Genomic DNA, 25,722 nt, shown 5'->3' with positions numbered 1-25,722 from the left:
GGTGGCTCAATCCAACCTGAAAAGACTCCAATCTGTATGATTCCAACTATATGACATTCTAGAAAACTCAAAACTATGGGACAGAAAAGGATGGGGAGTTCCCAGGAGCTGAGGTAGAGAATGGGATAAAAAGGCAGAGCACATAAAATTTTAGGGCAATGAAAATACTCTGTATATTATAGTGATGGACAGATGTTGTTGCATTTGTCCAAACCCACAGGAAGTACCACACCAAGAGTGAACGCTAACATAAACTACAGGTTTGGGGTATATATGAGGTACAAACATAGGTTCATCAGTTGCAACAAAGGGATTCAGCTGGGTGATGCTGAATCACCCATTATTCTGGGGGGCTCCAAAATCACTGCAGATGGTGATTGCAGCCATGAAGTTAAAAGATGCTTACTCCTCGGAAAGAAAGTTATGACCAACCTAGACAGCATATTCAAAAGCAGAGACATTACTTTGCCAACAAAGATCCGTCTAGTCAAGGCTATGGTTTTTCCAGTGGTCATGTATGGATATGAGAGCTGGACTGTGAAGAAAGCTGAGTGCCGAAGAATTGATGCGTTTGAACTGTGGTGTTGGAGAAGACTCTTGTGAGTCCCCTGGACTGCAAGGAGATCCAACTAGTCCATCCTAAAGGAAACCAGTCCTGGGTGTTCATTGGAAGGACTGATGCTGAGTCTGAAACTCCAGTACTTTGGCTACCACTTCATTCTTAGGCGTAGAGTTGACTCACTGGAAAAGACCCTGATGCTGGGAGGGATTGGGGGCAGGAGGAGAAGGGGACGAGAGGATGAGATGGCTGGATGGCATCACCGACTCGATGCACATGAGTTTGGAAGAACTCCGGGAGTTAGTGATGGACAGGAAGGCCTGGCGTGCTGCGATTCATGGGGTCGCAAAGAGTCAGACACAACTGAGTGACTGAACTGAACTGAACCTTAATAAGTATCCCCTCCTTGGGCAAAGGGACAGGAATAGATTGAGAGGGCTGTATCAAGTATCTGACTTGATCACTGCCTCTCAGTGAACAGAATCTGAAGAGTCTATGGTTAAATGCTTAATTTGGCCATTACATAACAAGAGGAAATAAGAAACCACTGCTAGTACAAACAGCTTTTAACATTTTTAACTAATTCAGTGTTATTAACCTAAGTTCATGGTTGTTCCTTTCTATTTCAGAGGAAACACAAGGAGGAACACTTTCGTTAACACTGGCCCTACATTAAAATACCCACCTCCCAGCCCCATGTTCAGTGACCTAAACACACAACTGACTTATCACTGAAAAGGACACTATCTTTGCACTAGCCATGCTTTAGAGAACCTGGAAAATTAACACTGGGCACATTTCTACTGCATCACCAGTGAAATTAAATTGGCTATTAGGAAGTAAAAAGAACAAAACTGTACTGACATACACCACTTGTGCCCCCAATGACCTAAAGTGTTAATGTAGTTTACCCAGGGACATTTCTGAACTTCCGTAACCATACAGCAGCATCCAGAGGAGTAATTTTTTTAACCTACATCTGTTGAAATTCTAAACACCGTCTTCAACCCACCCCTGTCTCAATCCCCACCCCTATAGTCCTTGCTCTCTCAACACAGAATCTCTTCTTTCAAACCCTAAAAAACCAGGAACAAAATCTCAATGAAAATTCAAAAGACTTAAAATTCTTGTTTTTACCCCTTAGGGGTCATCGCTATGTTCAAAACCCTCTACCGTGGGTACCTTTTGGCTATGGAGATTGGACAACAGCAAAACCCCAGCAGCCCAGCTGTTTTCCTTTCATATTAGTGAACAGGGAACCTGTGGAGGAGGAAAAGATCTAGCCTGCCCCAGAGCTAACAGCCTCCCTCCTGGCACCTGCTGCTGGCCTAAGCAGAGAGATACAACAAGCAACCAAATCCAGATCTCTAGCATCACTCTACAGACATTAAGGATGACGCTGGCCGTCTGGCCAGCCACCGCCCAGCTCTGTGATAATTCAGCCCTCGTAATCCCAGCTCACCCCTGCAGGCTGCCTCTCATGACACACGAGTCCACAAAAGTAGTGGATCTAATCAGGAACTTCTAAAAGCATTCAAGATGAAACAGCGATTTATGATCTAAAACTATATACCTTTTTAAAAATATCTTCCATTAATGAATATATCTTCTATGAAAGATGTTTGCAGAACTTAAAACATACCTGAAAAACTAAATTCTGAAAAAATTATTTTTGGCAATATTTTCTCAAAACTTATAATACAGATGCTTTTAATTCCTTTAAAAATTTTAGTTCAGAGGAGTTATCACATCCTGGAGGATTTTTCCAGCTTGATCTTCATTTCCAAGTGGCTCATTCTAGTCAACTCTGGAACATCTCCAGTGAAAGATTCTCTCTGAACTCCCTCAGCAAGTTATTCCACTGTCTGACTGACCTCTCTGTCAGGTAAAATTTTAGCAGCAGATTAGGACATTTTTCTTTTTGAGTTCCAGAACAAAGTTGTTTTTAGATCAAAAAGAACTGCTGCAGCATCCCTGCTGACACAATAGGATAAAGCAAAGAAGAAAAGCACTGGTTAATACCACTCAGCTACTGGAGAGTTTATATCTAAAGCTTGAATGTAGTTTTGAAATACGAAGCTTAAAGTAACATGGACAGCCAGTGTGTGTGGTTTTGCTGCTACATTTTTTTAAATTAAATCCTTTAATAGCTATTTTGTCCATTCACCTTTCTGTTAATACCAAGAAAGAGGGAGGAAAAAAACATTTCATGTTGGTAAATGCTTTATTGACCTAACTCTTACCCGAACAACAACGACCCATATCTCACAACCTCTAAAAGCTTCTGGGTTTTTTTAAGCCAAATATACAAAACATCACATGCAAAGGTTTGCTTTTAATCCTTATAATACAGTCAGGAGCCAGTACTAATGGTCTGTACCCATGCACAGCCTGTTATACAACTCCCTCAAAAAATTCCAAATCAACATCGTTGAGGTATCTTTGAGGTATAGTTTAAAATTAGTTCAAAGAATTAAATCAAATATATCTGGTAATAAGTGTTATTTAGTTTTTCCTACTCAAACTCAGATTCAAAAGGATCTATTATATACAAGATATCACCTACCAATAATGAATTTACTACTATCCGTATTTAGACAAAAAGCACGTTTATTTACCCACTTCATTCAGTCAGCTAAATACTCTTAAAATACTTGCTAAATACAGGCAAAACAAAGTTCCAGACCCATGTATTTAACTACCTTTGATTATGCAGTTAATCCATTTAGTTGGGCGTTCTGATACCGGGAGATACGTACATATTTGCTGATTACAGACAGAAAAAGCTGCACTGAATATCCACAAGAAATAATTAACTCTAGTATGCAAATCCATGAGGGTATCAAATAAAGATGGTTCCATTTAATCCTCCCTACTTTCTAAATTTCCATCTCCCATACAACCCCTAAAAAAACCACTTTCACATCCGGAAATGAAAATTAAGAGAGCAGAAACCTGTTCTTGCTGGACCAAAGATCTGTGAAGCATCCTACCTCAAATAAAGACAATCTGAGCAAGATGGTCCCAACCCATCCTCTCTGTCATTCTATCCAATCCCCACTCCAAGGCGCTGTTTGCTAGGAAAATAAGGCCAGCAATTACACAGATCATGAGGTTGAATGAAGAACAGCATGTTTACTTAGGCTGATAGTCAACCACAAAAGGGTTGGATGTGAGGGGTTTCCCTTCCAAGTTCCTGACCCCAACTGTGACCAGCAAGGATGTCTGCTCTACTCACAATGTTAAATCAATACAATCAAACCTTGTTTGTAGGATTACTTCAACGGACTGAGAAACAGTTACTTGGAGCAACTAGCTGTCCTGAAGCAAAAATGAAACACTTTCCTAGCTCTTTAAGAACCTTATCAGGAACAATGGGGACTGAGTACTACCTATGCAGTGAATGAAGAAAATTCCCCTTTTTACTTCTCATTCCACCTCTGACTATAAAGTGTCTCTCCCTTGCCATCCAAGAAATCTGACTAATCAGATCAGTACAAACACTTGTGAGAAACTCAACTAATTCTCCCAACGTAACAGCTTGAAGTTGCTTCCTTTACTTCTCTCAGCTTCAAAAAAATATCTACACAACTAGAAACAAAGGAAATAATCAATTCCCATGGCAATCTGGGACTCATATTAAATATTAAATGAGAACATTACACTAAAAATTTTTACCTCCACAAGCATGGGAAAAACATCAATGAAGCAATGCTTCCAAATGAGAATCGATATGATTTGTCCATGCTCAGGATAAACAATAAAACTCATCACTGTATTTATTCCCACTGGAGAAAGGATGACATACTGTCAAAAACGTCATTAAAATATATATACCATTGAACACCTATACAAAACTCTCCACCTTCCTTCCACATGCATGAAGTGCTTGCATAAATATACAACATTAAAACCCAAGATCCATGTGTCATTCAAGGATATGATTGCTGCAGGCACAGAATTAATTAGCACATTTCAAGAGTTTCCACAATGAAGCAGGAATTTCTTCAAAGAAAAGGAATTTAATAAATATGCATAAATAACTAAATATCCACAGTAACCTACTTCAATAAGCCAATTTATATGCGTGTGCATTTTAATCTCAGAAATAAGCCCAAAAGATCATTCAATGACCACTCCATTCCAGGCCAAAGGAGATGGCACTCTACCACAATAATATTTTTGCATGAATATGTGCATAAGAGGCTCATTTCTCTATCACACTCCAGAATGCCCTTTGCCTCTATCTTAAACAGGCACACATTGTAACTGACCATTGTTTTTTACAGACCTTTAGAGGTTAATATGGGAGAAGGAAATGGCACCCCACTCCAGTACTCTTGCCTGGAAAATCCCATGGACGGAGGAACCTGGCAGGCTGCAGTCCATGGGGTCACTAAGGGTCAGACACGACTGAGCGACTTCACTTTCACTTTTCACTTTCACGCATTGGAGAAGGAAATGGCAACCCACTCCAGTGTTCTTGCCTGGAGAACCCCAGGGACAGGGGAGCCTGGTGGGCTGCCATCTATGGGGTCACACTGAGTTGGACACGACTGAAGCAACTTAGCAGCAGCAGCAGAGGTTAAGATGAGAGATAAAATTAACTATCTACTTACCGCCTCAAAAGAACCACACTGTTTTACCGTGCATTAAACAAATATAAGAACTGTTACAATAACATATTCTAAAAATATAGTCTTTGACATACAACAGGGATAAGACCCTTCCTCTTCTGTATTTTCTTCCATAGCTTATCACCACAACAGAGAAGTGTCTATTTTAAAACCTTTCTAGGTAACAACCTAGAGGGGTGGGAAGTAGTGGGAGGTGGGAGGGAGGTTCAAGAGGAAGGGGACATATGTTTACCTATGACTAATTCATGCTGATGTATAGCAGAAACCAAAGCAATATTGGAAAGCAATTATCCTTCAATTAAACATAAACTTTAAAAAATAAATAAAACCTTTCTAGGGCTTCCCTGGTCATCCAATGGTTAAGAATCCTGGCAACGCAGGAAACATGGGTTCCATCCCCAGTCTGGGAAGATCCCACATGCCTCAAGGAAACTAAGCCTATGAGCCACAACTACTGAGTCCACACTTCTAGAGCTCATGTTCCACCACTACGAGAAGCCCGCACACCCCAACAAAGAGTAGCCCCTGCTCGCTGCAACTGGAGAAAGCCCGCATGCAGCAACAAAGACCCAGAGCACCCAAATAAACAAATCTTTTAGAAACTAAAAATAATAATAAAAACGTTTCTAGAGCTACTTGTTCTGCCGTAATACTGACAGAGATGCCTTCTCATACCACTGAGACATAGACAAGAAGTCCCTCACCTACTCAGGAGTTACTAGCAACTCTACTTAATAACTTATACCAAGAAATAATAAAGAATGGTATATCTACTAAAGTTAAAGGAAGAAACAAATCAGCACCCAGAGGATTCTAAAAGCTCTAAGGGAAATGAAAACAAAATCCGGATAACTGATAACCTGAACTGATTTCGTTTCTGCTGTGCCTTCCCCATCTTTATATTAACCCAATTTAAAACAATCAATTTCCTTTATCTCCCATCTCACCTTTTCCCATTAGGTTACACATGCTAAACCAGCAAATTTCCAAATATTCAAGAAATAAAAAACCTCTTCAAATGACATGTTACAAAGAACATGAATATAAAAAGTCTTCTAAGGTAAAAATATTTTCTAAGTTCAAATGTAAAGCCTTCACATACTATAAAGTTAACTACTGTTAAAAAAAAAAAAAACACTAAAAATGAACATACACTGAAATCAAGGATTATAAGGACCATAGACTGATATTAAAATACTATACAAACAAGACTATACAGACAGCAATCAAGAAAATACTGACTCAAACACTTAAATTGCTAATGATAACGGATCGGTTTTTATTTTAAACAGGCCACCCTCAGAGCCCTGAAGGTGAAGGTCGCACAGTCATGTCCGACTCTGTGCCCCCATGAACTATACAGTCCATGGGATCCTCCAGGCCGGAATACTGGAGTGGGGAGCCTTTCCCTTCTCCAGGGGATCTTCCCAACCCAAGGATCGAACCCAGTTCTCCTACACAGCAGGCGCATTCTTTACCAGCTGAGCCATAAGGGATGGGCTTTAAACACAGATGACAAGATCCACACAAAAATGACAACATAAATGCAGCAATTAATGCATTAGTGGTAACTGACATATTAAACCTGAGTTTATGTTTAAAATTCTTATCAAATGTTTACAAAGGCCATTAAAAAGTACAAAGCAACTATTTCAAATGCTCTAAGCCACAGTCTACTACATTATAGCTCTGAACCACCTCACAGGAACATCTCCAAAGGAGAAGCAGGGGACAGGGGCAGGGACAGGATTTATTCCTTCTAAAATTAAAAATACTAAAATGATTATTTGACCCTGAACTCTACATATGTCTAGGAGATATAATCCCATACTCCAGTATATCACCATAAACTGCTGTTCTTCATATTCAAAGATGAAACTGATGACTGTTCCTCTAGTAACGTGAGTTCACTAGATTAGCCATCTCACCCAAAGATAGGCTGGAAAATCCCACAGGTAAAAACTCTGCCCCAAGCAGATAAGCCAAGGACCAACAGGGCAGCAAGTTGGCCAAGTTCAGCCCATCATTTATCTTATAATGACCCACAACTAAGAATGATGTCATAAATTGAATTGTATCACCCCCCCCCCAAGAAAAGATACATTGAAATCTTAACCTCCAATATCTCAGACTGTGATCTTACTTGGGTAGAGGGCCTTCACAGAGGTAATGGAGTTAAAGTGAGATCATAAAGGTGGGCCCTAACCCAGTGGACCTGGGAGGATGTGACGTGGCACAGGGGGAGAGAACCATCTACAAGCCAAGGAGACAGGCCAGAACAGACCCTCCCCTCACCCTGAAAACATCCCGAAACACCTAATCTGCCAACACCTCCAGCACCCTGAGACAGCCAAGCTCTGTTGTCTAAGCCATCCAGTTTCTGGTAATTTGTTACAGCAGCCCTAGCAGACCAGTACAAATGGTTTGGTGTTTTGGTTTTTTTCTTTTTCATTTCAAGCATTTGGGGAGGGTAGTAAGAACGTTATTCTGCAACATGTGAAACTTATACAATGTCACATTTCAGTGTTTCACTGGAACACATTCACACTTCTTCACTTAAACACTGCCTACAACTGCTTTTGCACTGAAATGGCAGAGTTGGGTATCTGCAACAGAGAGTATATGAACTAAAATATTTACTCTCCAGCCCTTTCTAGAAAGTTTCCCAATCTGAGATAACTTTTGTGGCACAAAGCATCCCATCGTACAGTGTAGACGCACCCAAGATCAAGATGTTATCATTTTCCATCTTTCTCTCAGCTGCTCTTCACTTTCCTGTTTTTCCAAAAATTAGTTACGTCACACCCACTTTCCAAGGCTACTATGTACAGATTAAGTGATGGATAAGTGTATGTACTTCTGTAAGCTGTAAAATATAAACATATAAAGGTTATAAAATTTTACCACACACAAGCTGTAACAAACAATTTTAAGGGCAATAACTTACATATTCCTGTACCAAGAACCTGAGAAATCCATCAATGTTAGCAGATTTATGTAACTAATAAAATTAGATACATATGACTAAATAAAATAACCTCAATATGACTGTCAATAACAGACCCAAGAAGCATAACTACATAAATGATCCCACTAAAACTCAGTTAAGACTGAGCAAGCAAACAAGTGTTATATATTAATTAAGGCTGTATCTGCCTTTTATTATCAAACTACCAATTTATCGTTCAAATACTAGGGGGGCTAGCACAGGAAAGAATAATAAATTGTGTCTACAGTGTAGTTTCAATTTCATAAAAGCTAAAACTTCCTAATATTCATTCATTCAAAAAAATTAATTACGTACTACTGCTATAATCAACTGTTTGGCAGCAAAGGATGAGATGATTAGATAGCATCACTGACTCAATGGACATGAAGCTGAGCAAATTCCGGGAGATAGTGAAGGACAGGGGAGCCTGGGGTGCTGCAGTCCATGGGGTCACAGAGTCAGACATGACTTAAGCAACTGAACAACAACAATCTACTATAGTTGAACAAAAAGGTCACATACCCTATGATCCGATAATTCAATTACTTGCTACCATCTAATAGAACTGTAAAAGACATATAAAAAGAATCTTCAAGTATCACTTTTTTGAAATAGGCCCAAAATGGAAATAATACAAAAGCCCATTTTTTAAATTTATTTTAATTGGAGGCTAATTACTTTACAGTATTGTAGTGGTTTTTGCCATACACTGACATGAATCAGCCATGGGTGTACGTATGTTCCCCATCCTGAACTCCCCTCCCCCAAGTGCCCATTAATAGTTGAAGGGATAAATGAATTATCATAGTCACACAATGAAATACTTTGCAGCAGTGAGAATGAATTTACTCCTACACATAACATGGAATAAAATAACAAACATTATGACAAAAAGCAAGATATATGAATAACATTTTTTGGCTGTGCCACATAGCTTGCAAAATCTTAACTTCCCCGACCAGGGATCGAACCCAGGTTCCAGCAGTGGATGTGCCAGTTCTAACTACTGAACAACCCAGGAATTCCCAGGAGTGGCTACTTAGGAGAGGCAGGTGGGAATGGTTGGGAAGAAAGGCACGAAAGGGACTTCAAAGGTGATGGGAATGTTCTATTTTGCTCTGTTAAGTCATGTCCGATTCGTAAAGGCATACTGGGCTGCAGAGTTATGACTGGTACACTGTGTTGTATGATATATCATACCTCAAGAAAATGGTTAACCAAAAACTTAGGTTCCAATTTCGAAGATGCTTCCTAAGATTGCTGGAACTAAACGTGCTCCCAGTGGACTAACTCTCCCAAAGGTAACTATAAACTCTGGACAAAATATAAAAAGTGCCTCCAGTGCCTTCACTGGAATGAAGAACCAGAGGATAGAGCCCAGAGTGACCCCAGCAGGTAGAAACTGACGGTGAAATCAAGGAAAGGAGAAAAGCCACAAAGGGAGAGGTCCGGAGCCTACATATCAACCTGGTGATATATGTTTCTTATATAAACATATTATCTCTGACTGAACCCTGAAATATGTGTGTAAGGAACAGACTACAAACATCCCAGATAAGACTAGAAACTGAATACAGAGCTAAACTGTCAACCACAATGTGGATAATTTGTAGTTCAACGCCATTCTACTAAAGCAGAAGCAATATTCTTTGGAGGTACAAAAAGGATTGAGAATTTCTACAATGAATTGGGAATGTCCAGGATGCAATTCCCAATTACTACAATTCAAAGAGGGAAACATGCTCCACAGAAGACAGCCAATGGAGACCAACACCAACATAACATGCATACTATAATTAGTAAAGAAGAATTGTTTAAACTATCTTTACCAACGGTTATAGTGCTAACATCTTACATAACCCTTATACAGTTATGTGCTATGCTGTGCTGAGTCGCTCAGTCACGTCCAACTCTTCACGATCCCATGGACTGTAGCCTGCCAGGCTCCTCTGTCCATGGGGATTCTCCAAGCAAGAACACTGGGATGAGTTGCCATGGCCTCCTCCAAGGGATCTTCCCCACCCAGGGACCAAGCCCAGGTCTCCCACACTGCAGGAGGATTCTTTACCATCTGAGCCACCAGGGAAGCCCTTCCACAACTGCAGCAAGCAGCAAACTAATATGTGTTACTTGATTAGTCCTGTCCAACTCTTTGCGACCCCGTGGACTATAGCTCATCAGGCTCCTCTGTCCATGGAATTCTCCAAGAAAGAATACTGGAGTGGGTTGTCATTTCTTTCTCCAGGGGATATGCCCAACCCAGGGATCAAACCTGGCTCTCCTGCATTGCAGGCAGATTCTTTACCATCTGAGCTACCACAAAACTATTCATTTACAAACGTTATGAGCATTCTGTCAATCAATCCACTAATGTTCTTTTTGGACCTAGCATCTAACCCAAGAACCCACATGGCCTTTAACTGTCATGTACCATTAGTCTACTCCAATCTGAGGTCATTTCCTTTATAGACAAGAATTCTTTTAATTTATTTAATTGGAGAACGATTTCTCTACAATAGTATGGTAGTTCTGCCATACACTGACATGTATCACTCACAGGTGTACATGTGTTCCCCCACCCTGAAGCCCCTCATCCTCTGGGTTGTCCCAGAGCACCAGCTTTGAGTGCCCTGCTTCATGCATCGAACTTGCACTGGCCATCTATTTTACATACGGTAATATACATGTTTCAAAGCCATTCTCTCAAATCATCCCACCCTCACCTTCTCTGACATAGTCCAAAGGTCTGTTCTTTACATCTGTGTCTCTTTTGCTGTCTTGCATATAGGATCATAATTACCATTCTTACCATAATTACCATATATACACATTAATATACTGTACTGGTGTTTCTCTTTCTGACTTACTTCACTCTGTATAATAGGCTCCAGTTTCATCCACCTCATTAGAACTGACTCAAGTAAGTTCTTCTTTATAGCCGAGTAATATTCCATTGTATATATGTACCACAACCTCCTTATCCATGCACCTGCTGATGGGAATCTAGGCTGCTTCCATGCCCTAGCTATTGTAAACAGTGCTGTGATAAACACTGAGGTAATGGCAATCCACTCCAGGATTCTTGCCTGGAGAATCCCATGGACAAAGGAGCCTGGCGGGCTACAGTCTACGGGATTGCAAAGAGTTGGATAAGACTGAGCAACTAACACAACACTACACGTTAGACAAGAATTTTAAAGGCAGCTACTATGACCATGAATAAGAATTAAAGAGGAAGATATGCTCACAACAAATAGGAAACCTAATAGAGGAAGAAACTATTTCAAAAAAATGTAAATTTTAGAATGAAAAATAAAATATCTGAAATGCAATATTCATCGGATACAGACTAAAGACAGAATAGTCAACACACTTAAGAATCAACAGCATTTACCCAATATGAATAGAGAGGAAAAAGCAACAAGAAAAGTGAACAGTTATCTATGCAACAGGCATAACTGGACTTCTGTAATCAGAAGAGAGAAAGAATGGGCAAAAACAGTATCTGAAAACATAATGGCTGAAAATTTCCCAAATGGAGTATAAGATGGAAATTTATAGATTCTGGGAGTTCAATGAACCACAAGCAGAGAGAATACAAAGAAAATATGTAAACATATCTGTCAGCAAGCAAAAATAAAACGTATTAAAATAGCCAAAGAAAAATGATAAATCACAAAAATATGAATTACTGCTGACCAAAAAACAAAAAAAAGTGGAGGCCAAAAGACAGTGGAAGGATCTTTTAAATGCTAAAAGGATAAAATATCTGACAACCCAGAATTCTATATTCAGCAGAAGTATCCTCCAGAATGAAGACAAAATAAAAATATTAGGGAAAAACAAAGAGAATGCATCACCAGCAGACCAAGAACAAATGCTAAAGGAAGTTCACTAAGCAGAAGGCAAATGATACAAGACAGAATCTCTAATCTTCAAAAAGAAATGAAAAACACAAGAAATGGTAACTCTGTGGGTAAACGTAAGATTATTTTCTCTTAATTTCCTAAATCATGTGACTTTTTAATATATTAAGTAGCTTACAACTAATAACTAATGGGTCAAAGAATTAATGAAGGAAATTTAGAATATTTTTGAGAACAATGAAAATGAAAACCTAACATATTAAAGCTTCTGGGATACAGCTAGAGCAAATCCATTAGGAAACTGGCATCTGTAACTAACTACAACTTTTTTTTTAAATGTCAATTCTATAATCTAATCTTTCATCCTAAACTCTAGAAAAGAGCAGCAAACAAAATGAGGCCCAAAGCAAGTAAAAGGGAAAAAAAGTTAAGATCAGAGCAAAAACCAATGAAGAAGAAAAAGAGAGGGGGGAAGAAAAAATGAAAGGTGATACCTTGAGAATATTTTTTAATGTCGTTTCCTAAACTGACCAAGAAGAGAGGAAAAATCAAGTACTAAAATCAGGAATGAAAGGGAGACATCACTGCCCACCTTTCAGAAATAAAACTGATCATAAAGGAATAGTAACTTAGAAAAAACTATGCCAACAAGGTAGGTAATTTAGATGAAATGAACAAATTCCTAGAAAGAAACAAACTACCAAAACCATCTCAAGAAAAAACAGAAAATCTGAATAGATCTACAGGGAAAAGATTCAATTCTTTCCCAAAAAGAAAAGCCAGGCCCTGACTGCCTCACTGGCGACTTCTACTGAACATTTAAAGGAAAATTAAGACCAATTCTTCACAGACTTTTCTCCCAAAATGGAAGTGGGAACACAGCCCAACTTACACTGAGGCAGCATTACCCTGAGCCAAAATCAGATAAAGACATCACATACACACACACACAAAAAAAACTACAGCCCAGTATTCCTATGACTACAAACATAAAAATCTTCAACAAAATACAAACCAAATACACAAAAAAAGCATTCACACTCTGACAAACTGAGATTTATCCAAGGACAGCCAAGTTTTAACACTTAAAATCAATGAACATAATATACCATGTTAATACAATAGAGGACTAAAACCCATATGATCATCTCAATAAACATAAAAAACCATACACAAAACCCCAAAATATTAATCATAGACCTAAATATGAATTAAAAATTTAATAAAATTCTCAGAAGAAAACTTAGGTACAAATCCTATGACCATGGATTAAGCAATGGTTTCTTAAATACGACACCAAATAGCACAAGCAAAAGATAAATTAGTCCATCAAAACTTAAGACTTTTATGTTGCATACAATCAATACAGTGAAAAGACAACTCACATGATTAAAAAAAATTTTTTTGGAAATCATATATCTGCAAAGGTACTTTTATCCAGAACATACAAGAAAGTCTTACAACTCAATAATAAGGCAAATAATACAATTTTAAGATGTGTAAAGAACAGACATTCCTCCAAAAGATATACAAATGGCCAATAAGCAAGTGAAAAGATGTTCAACATCATTAGGTTCAGTTCAGTTGCTCAGTCATGTCCGACTCTTTTCGACCCCATGAATCGCAGCATGCCAGGCCTCCCTGTCCATCACTAACTCCCGGAGTTCACTCAGACTCACATTCATCAAGTCAGTGATGCCATCTAGCCATCTCATCCTCTGTCGTCCCCTTCTCCTCCTGTCCCCAATCCCTCCCAGCATCAGAGTCTTTTCCAATGAGTCAACTTTTCGCATGAGGTGGCCAAAGTATTGGAGTTTCAGCTTTAGCATCAGGCCTTCCAAAGAAATCCCAGGGCTGATCTTCTTCAGAATGGACTGGTTGGATCTCCTTGTAGTCCAAGGGACTCTCAAGAGTCTTCTCCAACACCACAGTTCAAACGCATCAATTCTTCGGCGCTCAGCTTTCTTCACAGTCCAACTCTCACATCCATACACGACCACTGGAAAAACCATAGCCTTGACTAGACGGACCTTAGTCGGCAAAGTAATGTCTCTGCTTTTGAATATACTATCTAGGTTGTTCATAACTTTTCTTCCAAGGAGTAAGCGTCTTTTAATTTCATGGCTGCAATCACCATCTGCAGCGATTTTGGAGCCCCAAAAGATAAAGTCTGACACTGTTTCCACTGTCTCCCCCATCTATTTCCCATGAAGTGATGGGACCAGATGCCATGATCTTCGTTTTCTGAATGTTGAGCTTTAGGCCAACTTTTTCACTCTCCTCTTTCACTTTCATCAAGAGGCTTTTGAGTTCCTCTTCACTTTCTGCCATAAGGGTGGTGTCATCTGCATATCTGAGGTTATTGATATTTCTCCCAGCAATCTTGATTCCAGCTTGTGTTTCTTCCAGTCCAGCGTTTCTCATGATGTACTCTGCATAGAAGTTAAATAAGCAGGGTGACAATATACAGCCTTGACGTACTCCGTAGCCATTAGCAAACAAAACACAATGAGATAGCTACTATGACGGTTATAATCATAAAAGCAGATAATATCAAATGCTGATAACGATGCAGAAAAACTGGAACCATCACACACTGCTGCCTGAAATGAACAATGATATGGCCAGTTTGGAAAGGAATTTGGCAATTCCTCAAGAAGCCACACACATCCACACAAAACTTCTATTCAAATGGTCAAAGAAGCATTACTTATAACAGCCAAAAAAATAAACTGATCTATGATAAATAGAAAGTAGCATAAACCACATAATGGACAAAATTCTTCAACAAAAAGGAATAAGTACTAGCACACAGCATGGCTGAATCTTGCAAATGTTCTGCTAAGGGAAAGCAGCCAGATGTAAAAGACCATATACTTTATAATTCCATTTATATGAAAAGGTAGGAATGGCAAAATCTACAGACAGAATTAAGATTAGTAGTTGCTTAGAGTGAGGGCAAGGGGGTGGGTGGAAACGGGGAGCGACTGTTAACAAGTACATCATTTCTCTTAGGGGTAGCAAAATTGTCCTAGAATTGAAGTGTGGTAATAGCTGTACAAACCTGTGAATATACTAAAAAAAACACTGCATTAAACTTGAAATCAGTGATGTGTATTGTATTGCTATGTGAATTATACCTCCAGAAAATAAAGACACAGCAAACAAGCCAATGAACTAAAGTAAAATTCTAAAAATGTTCAAGAAACTGGGAAAGATAAAGAAAGGAATGAAAGAGTTGGAACAAATAAAACAAATATTGAAACAGTAGACCTAAACCCAATCATATCAGCGACTACATTAAATGTTAATGGTATAAGCGCTCCAGTTAAGAGGCAGATTCTGAACAAATGCATTTTTAAAAACAAGAACTAAATGCATGCTGTCTACAAAAGACATACTTTAAATACTAAGGATCAGAAAAGCTGAAAGTAAAAGGATGCTAAAAGGATAAGCCAAGTAAGTAAAAAAACATAAGGCTCAAGTGGCTACATTCCTTTCAGAGGAAAGTGAACTTTATTACCAGAGAAAAGAGGGACATTTCATAAAGATAAAAAGGTCAATTCATCAGGGGGAAAAATGACAGTAATAAACATATATGAGCCTAATACTAAGATTTCAAAATATATAAAGTAAAAACCTGCAGAATTTAAATAACAGAAAGACAAATCCACAGTTGAAGATTTTAACACTCCTCTCAGCAACTGATAAACAAAACCAATAATACAAAAAGTCCAAAAACACTACCAATAACCTTGAACTAACTGACATTTATAGAACACTATACTCAACAACTACAAAATGTATATTCATCAATTCCAGCACATTTCTGAATAATCTATGGATTTAAAAAAAGACACAAGTGAAATTAGAAAATACTCTGACCCAACTCAAAATAAAAATACAATATACCAAAACTGTGGAATGTTGCTAAAGCAGTACTGTGAGAAAAAGTTATACTTTTAAATGCCCAAATTTAAGAAACACTCCCAAGTAGAAAAACAGCAAAGAGAAAAAAGGAGCAAAAACCAGCATAGCTGAAAAGCAAAGAAAATAAAAGAAGATTAGAATTTTTTCAAAAAGATTAGCAAAACTGATGAACATCTATTTACCAATATCAGAAATGAAAGAGGCACTATCACTAAAGACTTTACCTATGTTAACCGAATAGTAAGTACAATGAACAACCATATACCAATAAATTTGACAACTAATATGAAAAGCACAAGTTCCATGAGAAATACAACTTTTAAAAATGGACATAATGTAGATTAAAATATTCTAAAGCCCTCATTCTATCAAAGAAACTGAATTCCTTATCAAATGAATTCTCCAAAAGAAACCACAGGCCCAGATGGGTTTACTGGCTAATTCTCTAACGCTGAAGGAGTAAGGCCAAGGAACACAAACTCTTCTCAGAAAACAGAAGTAACATTTACCAACTCATTTTAAGGCCAACAAAACCAGATAAAGAAAACTATGGATAAATACTCTTCACGAGCATATTTGCAAAAATTATTACCAATATACTAACAAACAGAATTCATCAATATATTAAAAATATGACACATTACCAAATGAGGTCTATCCCAGAAATGTAAGTTGTTTTTTTTAACATTAAACAAATAATTCATCATCCACAGTATTCAATGCAGAAGAGATCTCTTTATCACAAAAACCTAACAATGTCCCTTTAATTTTCTCAAAACTGTTTGGTGACTCCCCACACCCACATACAATACAGAAACTGTGACAGAGAATGGAAGCTGCGTAACACTGCCTCTGCACAGCAGCCTCATCTCTAGCTACCAACCTGAATACGGATCTCACACTCCAGCTGCACTGGCCGCGCCCTCTGCGAGCATGTGGCACTCCCCTCTCCTTCCTTTGACTCTCAAATGCCAAACCTCCGCCCTTAGCTGAGTTCCTCTGAAAGCCTTCCTGACTTCATCAGGTTGATTTCATTACTTCTCTCTCTACATTCCCACTGCATCTTTTGCAGTCCTCAATTGTAATAGATATTACCATTATTTCTTTGTCTGTCTCTCTATCCAACTACCACCTACGGTTAAGTCGCTTCAGTTGTGTCTTGACTCTTAGCAATCCCATGGACTGTGGCCCACCAGGCTCCTCTGTCCACTCGATTCTCCAGGCTAGGATACTGGAGTGGGTTGCCATGCCCTCCTCAAGGGGACCTTCCAGACCCCCAAGAATGAACCCACCTCTTTTAAGTCTCCTGCATTTAGTAGGCAGGATCTTTAGCAACAGCGCCACCTGGGAAACCCTCAGTCGTCACAGAAGCCAAATCTTTATACCACACTAACAGAATAAAGAAGGAAAATCATATGATCATTTCAACAGATACAGAAAAATCATTTGACAAAAGTCAATACGCACATATGCAGAAAAAACTCTCAGAAAATCAATAATTAAAGAAAATGTCAATAAAGGCATCCAAGACAAACTCACATACTTAACTTCTAAGAAGTGCTAGCCTCAGTAGCAATATTCAACATTTATATATGCTTATTTATCTTCAATGGTCCTCCAAAAAACCCTATTTTAAAAAAAAAAAAATTCTTTTTTAAGTAGGGAGCTATTATCCTCCCAAATGGTATTAATAGCAACTCTGGATCAGAAAAGTTAAATCATATACCCAAGTAAGAAAGCCAGTACTAGAATCCAGTCTTTGACTAAAAGTACTTCTCAACTATAGTATGCCATCTTGTCTAGGTGATTATAGCAAAGAGCAACCTATTCAAACAGCCATTATAGTTCATTAGTTGATAAAACAGAGTAAATAACACTAACATGGAATGAAAAAATTTTAAGCCCACAATTAAAAAGAACCTAAAATCCCCTTTTCTCAAATGGTTGTGCCACAAAAAGAAAAGTACCCAATGAATTGTCTCTAATATTTTTCTTTAAAGGTCTAAAATGCAACAGATAAACTGGTTAATTCAAAGCCTTATCTGAAGTTATATTTTTAATCTGCTACTTGTCCATGCCTTAACTTAACAGCTGTCAGCTGGAAGCTGAGGCCCACAGTTCCGTAACAAAGAATCCAAAGTGACATGGCTACTTCTGAGTTTCTGTTTCTGATTCAAATGAATTTTTCATGCAGGAAAATATGAATGCTGTCTTAACATCTTTCCATCTGTGAGACACCCACAGCTAGCAAGTTCCACAGTGAGGCTGGATTTGCTTCTGTACTGCACAACATGCACTTCACTTCAAAGTACACAGGGAAACTCTTCAAATAACCTGTCCACAAAAAAAAAAAAGATAGAACTACCACCCAACTGCCTACAGACCAGTCATTTCTATGTATCTTCTTGTATTCCCTAAAGGTGAACATTTGACTTCAAGTCATCTGTCTAGGAAAAACACTGAACAATTAAGATAAAATAAGCCCTCTCCACAAATAAGCCTTCTCCTTCTCCACAGGAGTCCTCTTCTGTGTGAACGTCCCAGGCCCTTATAAAAGAGCCCAAGTATTTCATGATAGCACAGTGCCCTTCATACACAAGTTCCTAAAAGGCTCAGGTGAATTTCTTATCTGATCTTACTACTGTTGACCATGAAGTATCTCTCACTGAGTTTATTGTGACTGAAGTAAAAATAAAGACCTCTCTTCTCCAAGGAACAGAAAATTCAAAGGTCACCAGATAATGCACTACAAAGTAGACTACGCCAGCGTCTCAGATACGTCTGTACTCAAAACATCTCCTTTTAACAATCTTTGGGAGTGTCCTATAAAAACCAGTGGGTGACCTAAATTTTTAATCAAGAAATCAACAAAATAGCTTTGTCATGATTACTTTATGGATAAGCCATGATTACTTTATGGATAACTTCACACTTTAATTCCAACAAGAATTCAGAAATGTTCAAATAATGTCTTTAAAAATAAAAAGCTCTTTTAAAATATAATTTTTTCTTATTAATTATCTAAGAAAAAAGAAAGGAGAGATTATCAAATTAATTTCAAACTCCCTCAAGTACCACTTGAATATTCATTGGAAGGATTGATGTTGAAGCTAAAGTTCCAATACTTTGGCCACGTGATGCAAAGAGCCAACTAACTGACTGAAAAAGACCCTAAATCCTGGAAAAGATTGAGAGCAGGAGAAGGGGGCGACAGAGGATTAAATAGTTGGATGGCATCACCAACTCAACAGACATATGAATTTGAGCAAACTCTGGGAGATACTAAAGGACAGGGGAGCCAGACATGCCACAGTTCACCGGGTTGCAGAGAGGTGGACACAACTTAGCAACTGAACAAGTACAACATCATGTAACAACACTGAGCAAACTACAGACTAATATTCCTAACTTCACAAAATCACCCTCAAGTCTAATTTCAAGAAGAAATTTAAAATGTTCAAAGAATGATAATCCCAACCAATCACCTTCTAACAAACATTTTTTGTAAAGCTTGTCTCTAGCTGAATAATTCCAATCAACTGTCTCACTATCAGCATGGGCTGGGCAGAGCTGCTGCTGTCTCAAGGTTAAAGTTAAAAGCAGGTAGGAGCAGCCACTAGAGATTTTTGGCACTAAGGAACAGACCAGAAATCGAGTAAAGTAGTCAAAGATTCAGAAGACTTAAGGATGAAAACCCAACTCCCAGTTTCATAGTCTGCACAGAGAAGTCATTTTTGCACCCATTAAGTGAAGTCACTCAGTCGTGTCCGACTCTTTACCACCCCATGGGCTGTAGCCCACCAGACTTCTCCACTATGGAATTTTTCCAGGCAAGAATACTGGAGTGGGTTGCCATTTCCTTCTCCAGAGAATCTTCCTGACCTAGGGATCAAACCTGGGTCTCCCTCATTGCAGGCAGATGCATTACCATCTGAGCCACCCTCAAACACGAAAAACCACATTATTTGTGAGCCATTCCTATTCAACCTTGCTTTCCATTCCCAATGGCAACTCCTGTCTCCTCAGAACCTTTAAATTCTGAACTGAATTATGAGGCCAATTTACTTTCTTCACTCAAACTGTTCAAACCACATCCCCAAGCCATAAAGTTCCATTTCACTTAAAATCTGTTAAAAGATAAACCACTACAGGTATTTTACGATTCACGTCAAACACATAGTTTCTAAATTTTCATCAAAAAGGGAAATTCTTCAGTTTAAAAAAAAACCTAAGACAATGCTTATTTGCAATTACAGATACTGTTTTATTACCTGGGTTTAAAAAGCATAATTTCAACAGAGAAAAAATTATATATATATGAAAATGTTGAGAAGTCTTATTGTACATACGTGTGGTTTTAATTTTCTTGAATTGGTCTTCACACCAAAAAGGCTGTTCAACCAGTGTGCATGGTTGGTGCTAATGTAAACTGGTGCAGCCACTGTGTAAACAGTATGGAGGTTACTCAAAAAATCAAAAATTTAACTACCATGTGAAACAGCAATTTCACTTCTGGGTATTTATCTCAAGGAAATAAAATAACTATCTTACAAACATATCTGCACCCCCACATTCACTGCAGCATTATTAATAATTACCAGGACATGGAAACAACCTAAATCTGTATAAATGGATGAATGGATATAGGAAGTGTTTTACAGATACAATGGAATATTATTCAGCCATGAGAAAGAAGGCATATCTGTTATTTGACACACCATGTACTAGCCTTTAAGGGCATTATGCTAAGTGAAATATGTCAGAGAGAGAGACAAATACTTTATGACATCACTTATATGTGGAAAGTTAAAAAAAAAAAAACTCAGATAGGAAGAAGAGACTAGTGGTTGCCAGAGGAGGGGGTGGGCAGCACATGAAACAGGTGGCGAAGGTGGTTAGAAGGTATAAACTTCCAGTTTAAGATAAGTCCTGGGGATGAAATGTACAGCATGGAGACTACAGGTAACTATACAGTACTGTATACTTCAAAAGCTGCTAAGAGAACAGATCTTGAAAGATCTCATCACAAGGGGAAAAAAATTATTGTCACTATGTTTGGTAATGGATGGGGAGCTTATTGCAGTGATCATTTCACAACATAAACATATATTAAGTCATTATGTCAATTATATCTCAGGGTTTTTTTTTTAAAGGTCGTTCCACACAGATATAATACTCTTTGACAATATGCTATATCCCTTCTCCTAACCATTCTTCATCACATCCCACAGGGAATAAGAATCCTGCAGGAAAATCTATAAACCTTCCCATGTAGAATCATGGTAACTATTTAACAGTTCTCATGTTTAATTAAGAAACTATCATATTGCTTGTCTTAGATCCCCAGATAAGTGTGCAATTATGGAGAAAGTTATCTGGTAAGAACATAAAGGGAAACTGCCTATATAAGTGAATGCAACCATTTGCATTCACTTATATAGGCAATTTCCCTTTATGTAGATAGAGTCAGGCCTCAAAGCAAAAGTCCTATTTAATTTTTTATTTAAATTCAAAAACAGCTTTAAAGTTGTCACTAATCTTAATTAATCATGGTATGTTTCATCAGCCATATAAACTTGATAAAACCTTTACCCTTAAACGACCTTTAGGGAAAGAATAAATGTCTCTAACTAAGTCCTCAATGATACAGAGAATGCCCCACACTCAAGCAGCTTAGTGTATGCTGTCAACCCAATCCATTCACCCGTTTTTGAACAAAAATGATTTGACCTGACAGACGTCAACAAATGGTCCAAAGGCCACTTGTCTGGAACTGTCCGGCTTGTCTTGCAAAATAGGTGGATGCCTAGCCTTAGAGTTAGGCAATTTTTATAATCAAAGCCATGAGTAACCATTTGAAAATATGTTTGATAAATCAATTTGGTTAAACCAGATGGAAAATCTGTGAAAACTAAAGCTTTTCAACAATAACACCAAACAGATCACTGTTAAAAAGACAAAGTATAACTTAAAGAATAAAATTTAACTCACAAAGTTTTCTTATGTCATTCTCTTCTTGAGTGCATTTTTAAAAAACAATACTGAGGCCAGATCCAGACTAAACAGGAAGCAGTGCCACATTTCAATTTTCCCGTTTCTACCAACCCCCTGGCAGGGAAAGAGCATGCATGCAGAGCAGAACTCACGGAACATATTTCTATCCCTACTACCAACAGGTCAAAATTTTAGTATGCACTAAAAACCGTGAAATTTTAAAATAAAGCTCGTTACCCATACTTAATGCCTACTAAGAAGTATTTGTAAGTAAATTCTGGAATGTGAAAATCACACATAATACCTAGGCTACATGGCCCTTTTAGTTATAGTCAGAGCAGCACAGGTTTCTATCCGCACCCAGACATATACAGAATAAAAACCTAGCACTTTCATGACTTGTAAATGGAGATGTTAACAATAGTTTTAACCCCTGTAAGTCTTTCTTACTTTATCTGTGAAATACAGAATCACACCACATCAGAGGATTAACCTAAGGATTAAATCAACTGAAGTGTAAAGATGTTGGGGTGGTGCCTTCCACTGTACCCTAAATAAATCACGCTAACATCCTACTCAAGCCTCTTGTCATGGAAGGCCTGTCCTTCACATCCCCGTTTCTGCTATCTGAACTATATCCCTTCTTCAGAATCTTTTAAGTCATTCTGATGCCTGCCTTATCTTTAACACAACAATGGCCTTCCTAATCTTTAATATTCAAATGTATTTAATATCTAATAGCATTCATCATTCTATTTAATGAGACACTGCTCTAGATTTTATTTAATATTTCAAAGGCATACAGTATAGATCTCAAGCAGAGAAAAAGCTCCAAGCTTTCATGGAGTATCATCTCATCTCATGTTTACTTCAACGCCTACTGGGGCTTTAATAGATACTAAGCAATATTCAGTAAATAAATGCCATATAAATAAACAACCAATTAAAGGCACACAAACCACAAGTTGTTCTGGTCAGAAAAGGTAGCTGAGGTGGCTTTTGAGAACACAAAAAAGAAAATTTATGACACATGCTATAACTAAAATCTAGTCTACCTTTTTAGAAGAAATGCTAAATGAGTATCGCCCTGAGCGTTAAATACCACTGGAAACAAGTTACAAACAAGGAAAGACATAATGCAATCAATTCCTTACCCAAATGACACCTCTAACATTAGCCACTTCTACAAAGAGTATAAAATTTAACAGATATTCTCAGCTCAGAATTAGTATTTTTTTTTTCCCTAATTCATTGTATTTCTAAAGAGTCAGCCAGCAGGGGAAGAGGAAGCTCATTAACTAGTCAAATAATAAGGCTAACAAATTTTTAAACTGGAAAATCTAATTAAACTTCTGAATATTAATCACAAGAGTCACCAGTGCCCTTGTATTTATAATATTTTATAGTATTACTTTCACATCATATATATGGAAATACTCCATAAAACTGTCACTACTTACCTCAACTTCTTTTGGGATATAGAGGTACATTCCAAACAAATAAAATGTAAACACACATCCTTTTTGAAGCCAGAAAAATCAATATTAATGAAAAGTCAAATGACAGTGGAGAAAAGTTGCTCCTTTCTGAAACATGACCCAAACTGAAGTACAAGGCCAGTCTCATAAACCCAGCAGTGAAAGTCGCTCAGTCGTGTCCGACTCTCTGCGACCCCATGGACGTGTGCACGGCAACTTATAATTGCAGTGACCATCTATCAATTTAGTCTTCATCTATTGTTTATCCCAAAGCGTCATCTTTTGGGACCCTCCCCAAAAGCAAACCTCATTTTTAGTCTGTGACCGTAAGATTCATCAGAAAATAGCTAGGGCCCTAGATTATATATTTCTGAGATGCAGTTTAAGGAGCATCACAGTATCTGTTGACAGTTACAGATGAGCACAGTTACAAACAATATGGAGAAGAACTTACAAGAGGATCAACAAGAGGAAACACTGAAAGTTAAGTTCAAATTGCCAAACACAGACTACTCAGATAAAACTTGCTCTAGGTAAAAGTGAGTCATGATTGTCTTTATTAAAAAGGACCCTGGTGGCTCAGTGGCAAAGAATCCGTCTGCCAATGCACGAGACATCCCTGATCTGGGAGGATCCCTCGTGCCCCAGCACAACTAAGCCCATGCACAACTACTGAGCCTGTGTTCAAGAGCCCAGGAGCTGAAACTACGGAGCGCACGTGCAAGGGGGCGCGCTACACGACAAGAGAGCCCCCCACGGTCAGAAGGCCACACGCCGCAAAGAGAGAAGTCTGCACGGCAACAAAGATCCAGCACAGCCAAAAAATAAAAAATAGAATTTTTCTTAATTTTTAAAAAAGGACTGAGACAAAATGTAATACTGTAATGTAATACAATACTATAATACAATAATGTATACAAAATGTAATACCCAAATTTTCTGTTCTATTTAAAAAGTACTTCCATATATGTTATCTTCAGTTCAGTCGCTCAGTCGTGTCCAACTCTGCGACCCCACGAATCGCAGCACGCCAGGCCTCCCTGTCCATCACCAACTCCCAGAGTTCACTCAGACTCACATATTTGATCCCTAACACAACGTTTCTGAAATGGAGGAAACATGCTTACTTTACAATGAAAAAAAGTAAGATGTAGAGAGAGTCTGTCTTACAAAGCTAATAAGTGGTGGGGAAAAGATGTAAACTTGGGACTTTCTCGCTCCAAAGGCATAACTCTCTGCATCACAACATGATGCCTTTCTAAAGCAGGGCTAGAACATGGTATTGGAAACGTGGTTAACCTGCTTCCATAGACACAAAAATATTTTTTAGTAATAGATACATGGACAATTATATGCCAACACACTGGACAACTAGAAAAATTCTTAGAAACACACAACCTAACAAAATGAGTCATGAAGATAGAAAAGGCTGAACAAACCAATCACCGGTTAAAAAAAAAAAAAAACTGTTCAGTTCAGCTGCTCAGTTGCATCCGACTCTTTGCAACCCCATGGACTGCAACATCAGTAATCAAAATCCTCCCAACAAACAAAAGTCCAGGCACAGATGGCTTCACTTGTGAATTCTACCAAAAATTTTCAAAAGAATTAATACCAATCCTTCTCAAACCCTTCCAAAAAAACAGAAGTGGAGGGAATACTTCCAAATTCTTTTTATAAAGCCAGCATCACCTGATAACAAAACCAGGCAAGGAGAGTACAAGAGAACTATAAACCAATATCCCTAATGACCATAGATGTAAAAATTCTTAAAAAAAAAAAAAAATTAGCAAATCAAATTTAACACTATTATTAAAAGGATCATATACCACAATTAAGTGGGGTTTAGTCCGAGCATGCAAGGATGTTTCAATATCCACTCATTAATCAGTGTGACACAAAACAACAAAATGAAGGATAAAACCATATGATCATATCAACAGATGCAGAAAACCCACTCAAAATGGATTAACAACTCCCAACACAGAACATGAAACCATATAACTCCAAGAAGAAAACATGGAGGTAAGCTCCACGACATCAGCTTTGACAATGATGTGTTGGATCTGACACCAAAAGCAAAACATTAAATAAGTAAGACGTAAATTAAAAAACATCTGCACAGCCAAAGAAACCAATAGATTGAAAAGGCAACCTACAAATGGGAGAAAACATTTACAAATCATGTATCTTATACGGGTTAATATCTAAAACATATAAAGAACTCATAACAGCAAAAAAGCAAACAATCCAACTAAAAAATGAGCAA

The 25,722-nt window shown here is 38.0% G+C and overlaps 1 protein-coding gene across 2 annotated transcripts in view; it reads right to left on the bottom strand.

Annotated features, from left to right (window-relative positions):
* Window positions 1-25,722, bottom strand: part of ZFAND3 (zinc finger AN1-type containing 3) — a 316,184-nt gene that overhangs the window by 250,663 nt on the left and 39,799 nt on the right. The window lies entirely within an intron of this gene.

The sequence above is a fragment of the Ovis canadensis genome, chromosome 20 (assembly GCF_042477335.2).
Source record: "Ovis canadensis isolate MfBH-ARS-UI-01 breed Bighorn chromosome 20, ARS-UI_OviCan_v2, whole genome shotgun sequence".
Classification (NCBI taxonomy): domain Eukaryota; kingdom Metazoa; phylum Chordata; class Mammalia; order Artiodactyla; family Bovidae; genus Ovis; species Ovis canadensis.
The sequence above is the reverse complement of the archived record's forward strand: the minus strand, read 5'-3'. Positions and strand labels throughout refer to the sequence as shown.